The sequence below is a fragment of the Paroedura picta genome, chromosome 1 (assembly GCF_049243985.1).
Source record: "Paroedura picta isolate Pp20150507F chromosome 1, Ppicta_v3.0, whole genome shotgun sequence".
Lineage (NCBI taxonomy): Eukaryota > Metazoa > Chordata > Lepidosauria > Squamata > Gekkonidae > Paroedura > Paroedura picta.
Window position 1 is genome coordinate 179,133,140 of NC_135369.1, and position 8,763 is coordinate 179,141,902.

The window sequence follows — 8,763 nt, forward strand, 5'->3', positions numbered from 1 at the left end:
AACCACCGCGTTCTTTGTCGGCCTGGTTTCCTCTTACCACTGACCAATCCTACCATAATTGCTTTCTCCGTTGAGTTGGATCACATGATATGGCCAAAGCAAGTGAGCCGGGATTTTGTGACTTTGCCTTCCAGTGATAGATCAGGCTTTATGCGCTATAGTAGGATTAGTCAACCTGTGGTCCTCCAGATGTCCATGGACCACAATTCCCATGAGCCCCTGCCAGCATTCGCTGGCAGGGGCTCATGGGAATTGAAGTCCATGGACATCCACAGGTTGACTACCCCTGTGCTATAGTATTTCCTTGCTTTTGACTTTTGCTGGTCATTGAACTCGCAGAAGCCTTCTCCAGCCCCAGAGTTCAAACGAATCACTCTTCTCCTGCCCGATTTCATCATCGTCCAACTTTCACAGCCATAAGTGGCTACTGGAAATATGAACTAATGTACGTTCGGTAGTCATAGAATCATAGAATCATAGAATCACAGAATCATAGAGTTGGAAGGGGCCATACAGGCCATCTAGTCCAACCCCCTGCTCAACGCAGGATCAGCCCAAAGCATCCCTAGTCAGGCTTATGTCCTTGCTTTTCCGTACTCAGTTCAAGCTTATCATTGCTGAGCGACCCAGAGCAATTCGAAATTTCATTTCCATACTGCAGCCACCACTCTGATCCATTTATGATTCAAGAAAAACAAATTCTTGAACTCTCTAGCAACTTCTTATCATAAAATGGTGTATTACCTGAAAAGAACCGCCTTACAACCCACCTCATGCATTCCTATGAACTACTTTATATATTTGTACAATTGCAGCTGCTTCATCCAGGCCTTTAAAAATACTCGGTCCTTCCTAGGCTGATATCATTTTACTGCTCAAACTCTTTCAGCTCCTTGACTTTATCGAGGAGGGATATAGATATTTTTGTACACGTGGGCCATTTTACAGCCCCTGCAATGTGTTCTTTATTTACTTTCCAGTGCAGAGAATTTCATGTGATGCCTTGGTTCATTTCCTGAAGGTCCCTCACGGGACAGATGCTACACATTCGGCCTGAAATGTAAACAGGTATTTAATTACAGCATGTTATACAATAAAATCTCCACATCTCAGATTCATAGGTCAGGACACAGGTATGGCATTCATTCCCAGCTCTTCACAATTTAGAATGGCAGACAGCAGGCTTACCCAAACAACGGCGGCTGTCTCACATGTGTGAGGGCAGGGAAACACCAAAGCACACAATTCTATAGAATTTAGACAGAAGAGTCACTGAAATCAATGGAACTTACTTGGAGAGAGATAAGACAGAAGAAGAGCCGGTTTTTATACCCCACTTTTCACTACCTGAAGGCGTCCCAAAGCAGCTTACAAGGTCCTTCCCTTGGTGTTGTGGTTAAGAGCAGTGGCTTGGTGGTTAAGAGTCAGCTTGGTATAGTGGTTAAGAGCAGTGGCTTCTAACCTGGCGAGCTGGGTTTGATTCCTTGCTCTTCCACATGCAGCCAGCTGGGTGACCTTGGGCTAGTTACAATCCTGACAGAGCTGTTCTGACCAAGCAGGAATATCAGGGCTCTCTCACCCCCCACCTCCCTCACAGGGTGTCTGTTGTGGGGAGAGGAAAGGGAAGGCTTTGAGACTCCTTCTGGTAGAGAAAAGCAGCATATAAAAACCAGTTCCTCCTCCTCTTTTTCTTCTTCTTCTCCCCACCTTAAACACCCTGTGAGGTAGGTGGTGTTGAGAGAGCTCTGAAAGAACCGTGACTCATCATGGTCTTTGCATTACTTGAATTCTGGTATTGAACACATGATCTTTTGGAACCTCACAATCCCCTTTCCCCTCAGGAACTGTGCATTTTGTGCCTGACAGGATATCCTTTTAAAAGTCCTGCTTTGGGATTGGCTAGCAGTGGTAGTTGGGTTGCCAGCTCTGGGCTGAGAAATACCTGGTGATATTGGGGATGGAGCCAGGAGTGGGTGGGATTAGGGGCGGGGAGAGATCTCAGTGGAGTATAATGCTATGAACTCCACCCTCCCAAGAAGCTCCTTTCTCCAGGGGAACTGATCTCTTTAGTCTGGAGATGAGCTGGAATTCCAGGGGATCCCCAGGTCCCACCTGGAGGTTGGCATCCTCATGCCCCCCCAAGCAGCCCTTTTCTCCAGGGGAACTCATCTCTTTAGTCTGGAGAGGAGCTCTAATTCCAGGGGATCCCCAGGTCCCACCTGGAGGCTGGCATCCCTAAATCCAACCTCCAAAGCAGCCATTTCTTCCAGGGGAGCTGATCTCTTTAGTCTGGAGAGGAGCTCTAATTCCAGTGGATCCCCAGGTCCCACCTGGAGGCTGGCATCCCTAGTGGTAGAAAAAAGCTCGCTCCCTTTTCTTCTGTACAAAGTTTGAGTCCAGGGGACTCAAAGATCAACAAAGTCTTTAGGGTGCCCCTTGACTCAAACTTTCCCCTGCTGCTTCAAACCAGCACAGCTGCCTACCTGAATCTCTTTTCTGCTGGGTGAGGGAAGAAAGGGAGAAGCCTCATTGGGAGGCTTCAGAGAATGAAACCCCAGTGATTTCTTCAAGGGCAAGCCGTCACCAAGTCTGAGCGTCGGTGTCTACTTAGCATCTCTGCACTGTTCATGTCAGAAATGGATACACTCAACAAAAACAGAAACTGTTTGTAAGTTCAGAACTCTGAAATGGAAGAAGTTCGTTAAATAAACACCTCTTGTAGGGAGGATAAACGTACCAGTGAGAGTAATGGAAAAATTAACTCCAAATGCCTCAAATTAAACAACTGGGGTATATGCTGTTTCCTAAGCATTAAGGATGTTAACAGTATGCAGTCTTCTCGAATGAGTGAGGTTGGAAAAAGGTTCACCTTTTCGCCATATGCTGTGAATTTGGCTGGTTGCCTCAATCAAGGAAGGAAGGGGATTTGGGGGGGAAAACAATCCTCCATAATCCAGTGCTGACCAATCAAAAGCCTATGCCCTTTCCATATTTTCTTTCCCCCCCCAACTCATTTCAGAGGGAAGCCTGAGACTTGGGCAGATGTGTGCTTGACCAGGTTTGACATCTAGGGGGAAGGAGGCCTACGCCCAGGTAATTGGTTCCACTGTTGAACTGATCTGACCATGAAAAAAAAATTTCTACTAATGGTTAACAGAAATCTCTCCTCCTGTAACTTAATCTTTGAGCCATCTAGTCCTCTGTAATATCAAAGAATAAGTCTTTGCTCCTCTGGTATATAAAAACCCTTGAGGTATTTGCAACTGTGAGTAGGTCTCCCTTCAGTCTTCTTTTCTCCAGATTCCAACCACAATATAGTCCTTCCTTCCTTCCTTCCTTCCTTCCTTCCTTCCTTCCTTCCTTCCTTCCTTCCTTCCTTCCTTCCTTCTCTCTCTCTGACTTTCCTTCCTTCCTTCTTCCTTCTCTCTCTCTGATTTCCTTCCTTCCTTCCTTCCTTCCTTCCTTCCTTCCTTCCTTCCTTCCTTCCTTCCTTCCTTCCTTCCTTCCTTCCTTCCTTCCTTCCTTCTCTCTCTCTGACTTTCCTTCCTTCCTTCCTTCCTTCCTTCCTTCTCTCTGTCTGACTTTCCTTCCTTCTTCCTTCTCTCTCTCTGATTTCCTTCCTTCCTTCCTTCCTTCCTTCCTTCCTTCCTTCCTTCCTTCCTTCTCTCTCTCTGACTTTCCTTCCTTCCTTCCTTCCTTCTCTCTCTCTGACTTTCCTTCCTTCCTTCCTTCCTTCCTTCCTTCCTTCCTTCCTTCCTTCCTTCCTTCCTTCCTTCCTTCCTTCCTTCCTTCCTTCCTTCCTTCTCTCTGACTTTCCTTCCTTCCTTCCTTCCTTCCTTCCTTCCTTCCTTCCTTCCTTCCTTCCTTCCTTCTCTCTGACTTTCCTTCCTTCCTTCCTTCCTTCCTTCCTTCCTTCCTTCCTTCCTTCCTTCCTCCCTTCCTTCCTTCCTTCCTTCCTATATTTTCACCCAGCTGGCTGCATGTGGAGGAGCAGTGACTCAAACCCAGCTCACCAGCTTAGAAGCCGCCATTCTTAACCACCACACCAAGTTGTAAATTAACAGTCCATACATATAGATACAGGATGAGCCACAAATTAGTTAGATTCTAAGACAAAGCAGGAATAACAAGCTTTTATTGGGGGGGGGGGGGCTGGGGGGGTTACCATTTGTTTGGGTTTAAAGCTTCAGCTGAATCCTGGAGCAACATGACATTTCCCCTCCCCAAGCTACCAAGCCCTAGTGAGAGCCAGGCAAGTGTCGGTGGGAGATACCCCTAGGAATCCTATTGACTCAGCACACCCACAGGCATCGTTCTACAACCTCTGTGATAGAAAAGGCTCCCCTTGCCCGGTTACATGAGATCTACCCTAACGGGAGATGCCGAGGAGTGAATTGGGGACCATGCATGCCTTTTGAAAGAGATGGGCCCCTCCAGCAAGACCGGTTTAAGGATACACGGAACCCATAACTCTGGAGCCAGGTTAAGGATTCGCATGGCCTTAGCAGAGCACATCTGACACTCTTGCTTGTGCTGCACACAGAACACAATAGTGCTAAGAGTGTTCATCGAAAGCTTACTATATATACAGCTATAAAATAATCACACGGGCTCCTCATGCAGCCAGCTGGGTGACCTTGTGTAGCCAATTCAGTTTAAGCAGCAGTATCAAAAATATTTACTTTTTATTGAAGAAGGGAGAGCATTCGCTTCTAGGACAGTGTGATCCTACCCTGTGACAGTTGCACTTATGAAAATAAATATAAACCAACTTCAGAAGACATCATATTTGGAACAAGGATTAATATCAGGACTCCTAGAAAAAACGTCTGTCCTAGATCCATCCCATCCAGGTTTCCGGCCTGGCCATGGGGGTAGAAACAGGGCTAATCACCCTGATGGACAACCTCTAAAAAAGGTTGGGGACCACTGTGCTAATAGATCTCTCAGCAGCATTCGACACAGTTGACCACGAATGTCTACTTCACTGCCTTGCCGATGTCGGAATTCAGGAGACAGCCCTTCAGTGGCTGGCTTCCTTTCTCCAGGGTCATGGACAGAATGTAGGAATAGGACAGAGATCTTCAAGTTCCCATCAACTTACACGCGGAGTCTCACAAGGAGTGATTCGCTCTCCAGTCCTGTTTAAGATCTTCATGAACCCTCTTGCCTAACTGGTATGGACATTTGAGCTGGGTTGTCACCAATATGTGGATGACATCCTGCTCTTCCTCCTGATGGATGACCGCAGAAACATTAGCCAGCTGCCTGGAAGCAGTGACGAGGTGGCTTAAGCAGAGTCATCTGAAGCTCAATCCTGGGCAGGAAGGGTCCAAATGAGGAAGTGAGTCTGGCCAACCTGGATGGTGTTCAGATATCAATGGCTCTCTCTGCCAGGAACCTGGGCGTGATCCCAGATATTTCCCTCTCAACTGAAGCCCAGATCACAAGAGTAGCATGGCTGGCTTTCTAGCACCTTTGCCAGGCCAAACTATTAACACCCAACTTGGCCCCGGAACACCTAGCCACAGTGAGCCACGTGATGGCCAACTCTAGGCTAGGTTTCTGCAACTTGCTCTACACAGGCGTACCTTTAACTTTGATCCTGCAACTTGGTCTACACAGGCCTACCCTTAACTTTGACAGCTGGTCCAGAACACAGTGGCCAGGGTCCTCCCAGCAACAACATAGATGTCTCACATCCGGCCTGTTTTCCAACCACTGGTTATCAGTTCACACTTATGTGGCTTGTTATTCCGCACATGCTCAATGAGCAGCACTGTGGGGGCCTGATGCACGAACTACACATGCTTCTAAAATAAATTGTTTTTACTCTCCACCCGTGTAACTCTACAACTTCTTGTTTCTGAAGCATCCTTTCCTTCTCTGCCCTGCACAGGTCAAGCAGTCACAGACAGGCATACAGGGAAGGACTGAATTGTTGTGGTGAGAGGAAAGGATGTAATAGTCAGTAGGGACAAGCACTTTCCTCCGTGTCTCAGCTTTCCCAGATCTTCACGGGAGGAAGTATAGCCATGTTTAGCATTTGCTCCATTTATTTTGTCAGAAATGTCCAGAGTGATTCATATTTGGGTTTTGTTTTTATGTTTTTATAAAGCATGTTTTCCAGATAAAAGAGGCAAGTGTCAATTTTATCTGGGGCTTGACCAAATAGCCGTTCAAATGATGTAATGACCAGAACTGACTTCAGCTGGAATCTTAGTAAGCGCTGCTGAAAATTGTCAGGGTTTTGACAACGCTCTGAGAGAAGACAGAGGACTTGGACCGCAAATTTGCATATCCACATGGAAGGTTCCAATGTTTACACTTTACAGTGACGGCCCCTTGGCTGTGAGCCACTGGCAGAATTGGAGCAAAGCTGTTTCTCGTGTTTTGGCATGGTTTGAAGTCAGAATAAAATTAACATATTTGACAAATGAAAAGGCACTGGGAAAACCTTTTCAAAGATCAAAATGCTTTCTTTTTTTATTCTTAGTTTGAATCCTGCTGTCCTGGGGAAAGAAATTCTTGCTTTCCCAGAACATGACATCCTCTGTTTGCAAGGTAAGCATCCTTAATTTTTAAAGATGATTTCTTTATTTAGAAAAACAATTATGCTGCCTCTCCAGTGATTTGTGCGAGGTGGCTTACGATTAAGACAATAAAACAAAGCTATTTTTTTTCCAAAAGCGATTAAAACAGCCGAGGCAGAGCAGCCCAAAATATGCCCCCTAAAACGGTATGGTTAAAATGATCCTCAAGCCAGAAATAGACCACAAAAAGCTTGGGAGATATAACACAGCTAAAAGCCCAGGCAAGGAGCAATATTTTAGTGTGGCACCTAAAATAAGATGACCAGATTGTCCCACTTTTGGAGGGACATCTGGGGGTACCTGGCAAATTGTACTTATGTTGAAATTTAAAAATATATATTACAATACTATTTTCGCATTCTATGCATTCTATGAAACTTTTTGTTGCTCCAGATAGACCACCTTTTGGGATTTCCCTTTAAGCGCTACAAAGAAACGCTTTTAGCTGATCGTTTGCAGGAGTGTGGCAGATTGTGTGCGATGTCGTGCATAACTGCAAATTAGTAGCGATTACAATTTGCCACACTCCTGCTACTTTGAACTCGTGTGGAAAGGCCCCCAAAAGGTGAATTCGCCCTCCGAAAAGCGCTACACTCTTGCAAGCAATCTGCAACAGTTCCGAAAAAGACCTGTGCGTTCCCATTGTTGCGGTTTCAGCAAAGTCCCTCCCCCCTGGCTCTCTCCTCTAAACTTCCGGCAAAGCGATCGCCATTTTTTTTTCTCGGAGCGAGCAGAGAGCAATGAACCGGCGAGCCTTCATTCACCCAGCGAGGCTTCTCCGGCTGCAGTCCCTACACAGAGCTGCTTTAAAGCACACCTCAAGTCACCAAGCACAACACAAGCCCCGTTTGCTAGTTCCCTTTATTTTCGGCAGAAAATGGTGCCCGTGCATGGGGGGGGGGTTTTCACTCGGCGGAGCGTGGCAATGATGAATCGCCAGCTCATACACCACCAGCCAGCTAGATGGGTCTCTCCGTTGCAACGAATCAACATTGCAACGTGTGTGTGTGTTTTTTTAAACCCTGTTCTTAAAGGCAAAGGGGCTTTTTAGGAGCATGGTAACAACCACCCATTGGCTGCTCATTTGATTGATGGCCAGGGGCGGGACAAAACACGGCAAATATCGCTTCCTTCCTAGCAATTTTTGCCAAGACCGGAAACCTGTGGGAAACGATTGAAACGCAACTGGATTCCACTACAAAGGCAGGTATGCGTCACGCCGAATTCCACTATTTAAAATTGCGTTTTTTCTTTCCGAAACCAATTTGCCACATTGATCCTGGTGTGGAATGGGCCTGGGTTTGGCCCCTTCTAACTCTATGGTTCTATGAGAATAAATTATACAGCACCAGGTTGTAACTTCATATATTCTTCTGCTGGTACTCTATGAACCCTGTTAAGAGCTTAAGAAAAAAACCCTTTGAGAATTTCTGCCAGGTTCCGGCACACTCTGCCTCATAAGCTTCCAGTTGAGGACCTCTGGTGCGTCAGGCCCTGAACTGACATCTTACCAGTTTTACCCAAATTGCAAAACACAAGTCTTACAGCTCGTGGGGAAGTTAGCTCAATTATCTAGGGCAGGGGTAGTCAACCTGTGGTCCTCCAGATGTCCATGGACTACAATTCCCAGGAGCCCCTGCCAGAAAACACTGGCAGGGGCTCATGGGAATTGTAGCCCATGGACATCTGGAGGACCACAGGTTGACTACCCCTGATCTCGGGTTTTAGATCTTGCCTATGTATACCAGGGTTATTGCATCCGTAGGAACTCTAGGCAGACACAGGTGTAAATGGTAAAACAATAAACACAAGCTTTATTGAAGAAAATTTTAAAAAGACACACAAATAGCTAACACACCTACAAGCAGTTGTATAGAGAAAGGGAGGAAGGATGGAAGGCTTGGTATAATTACCTGTGCAACTAATGGAGAGTCAAAGGAAGCGACACGAACCAGCGGTGGAGGTATCCAAAGGTCTGGGATTGGAAGATGTTCAGGGTGGCTGTGGGAAGCCACGGTTTATATCGGGTTTTGGGGAGGGAGCTACGTGACAGGATTCAGGTGAGCACACGATGGAAATTTCTAAAGATCAGGATGTTGAACAATGCCCTGGCCGGATCAGGAGATGGCTGAATATGGGGTTTAAAAAAGGTATTAATGTCTCTGAGGAA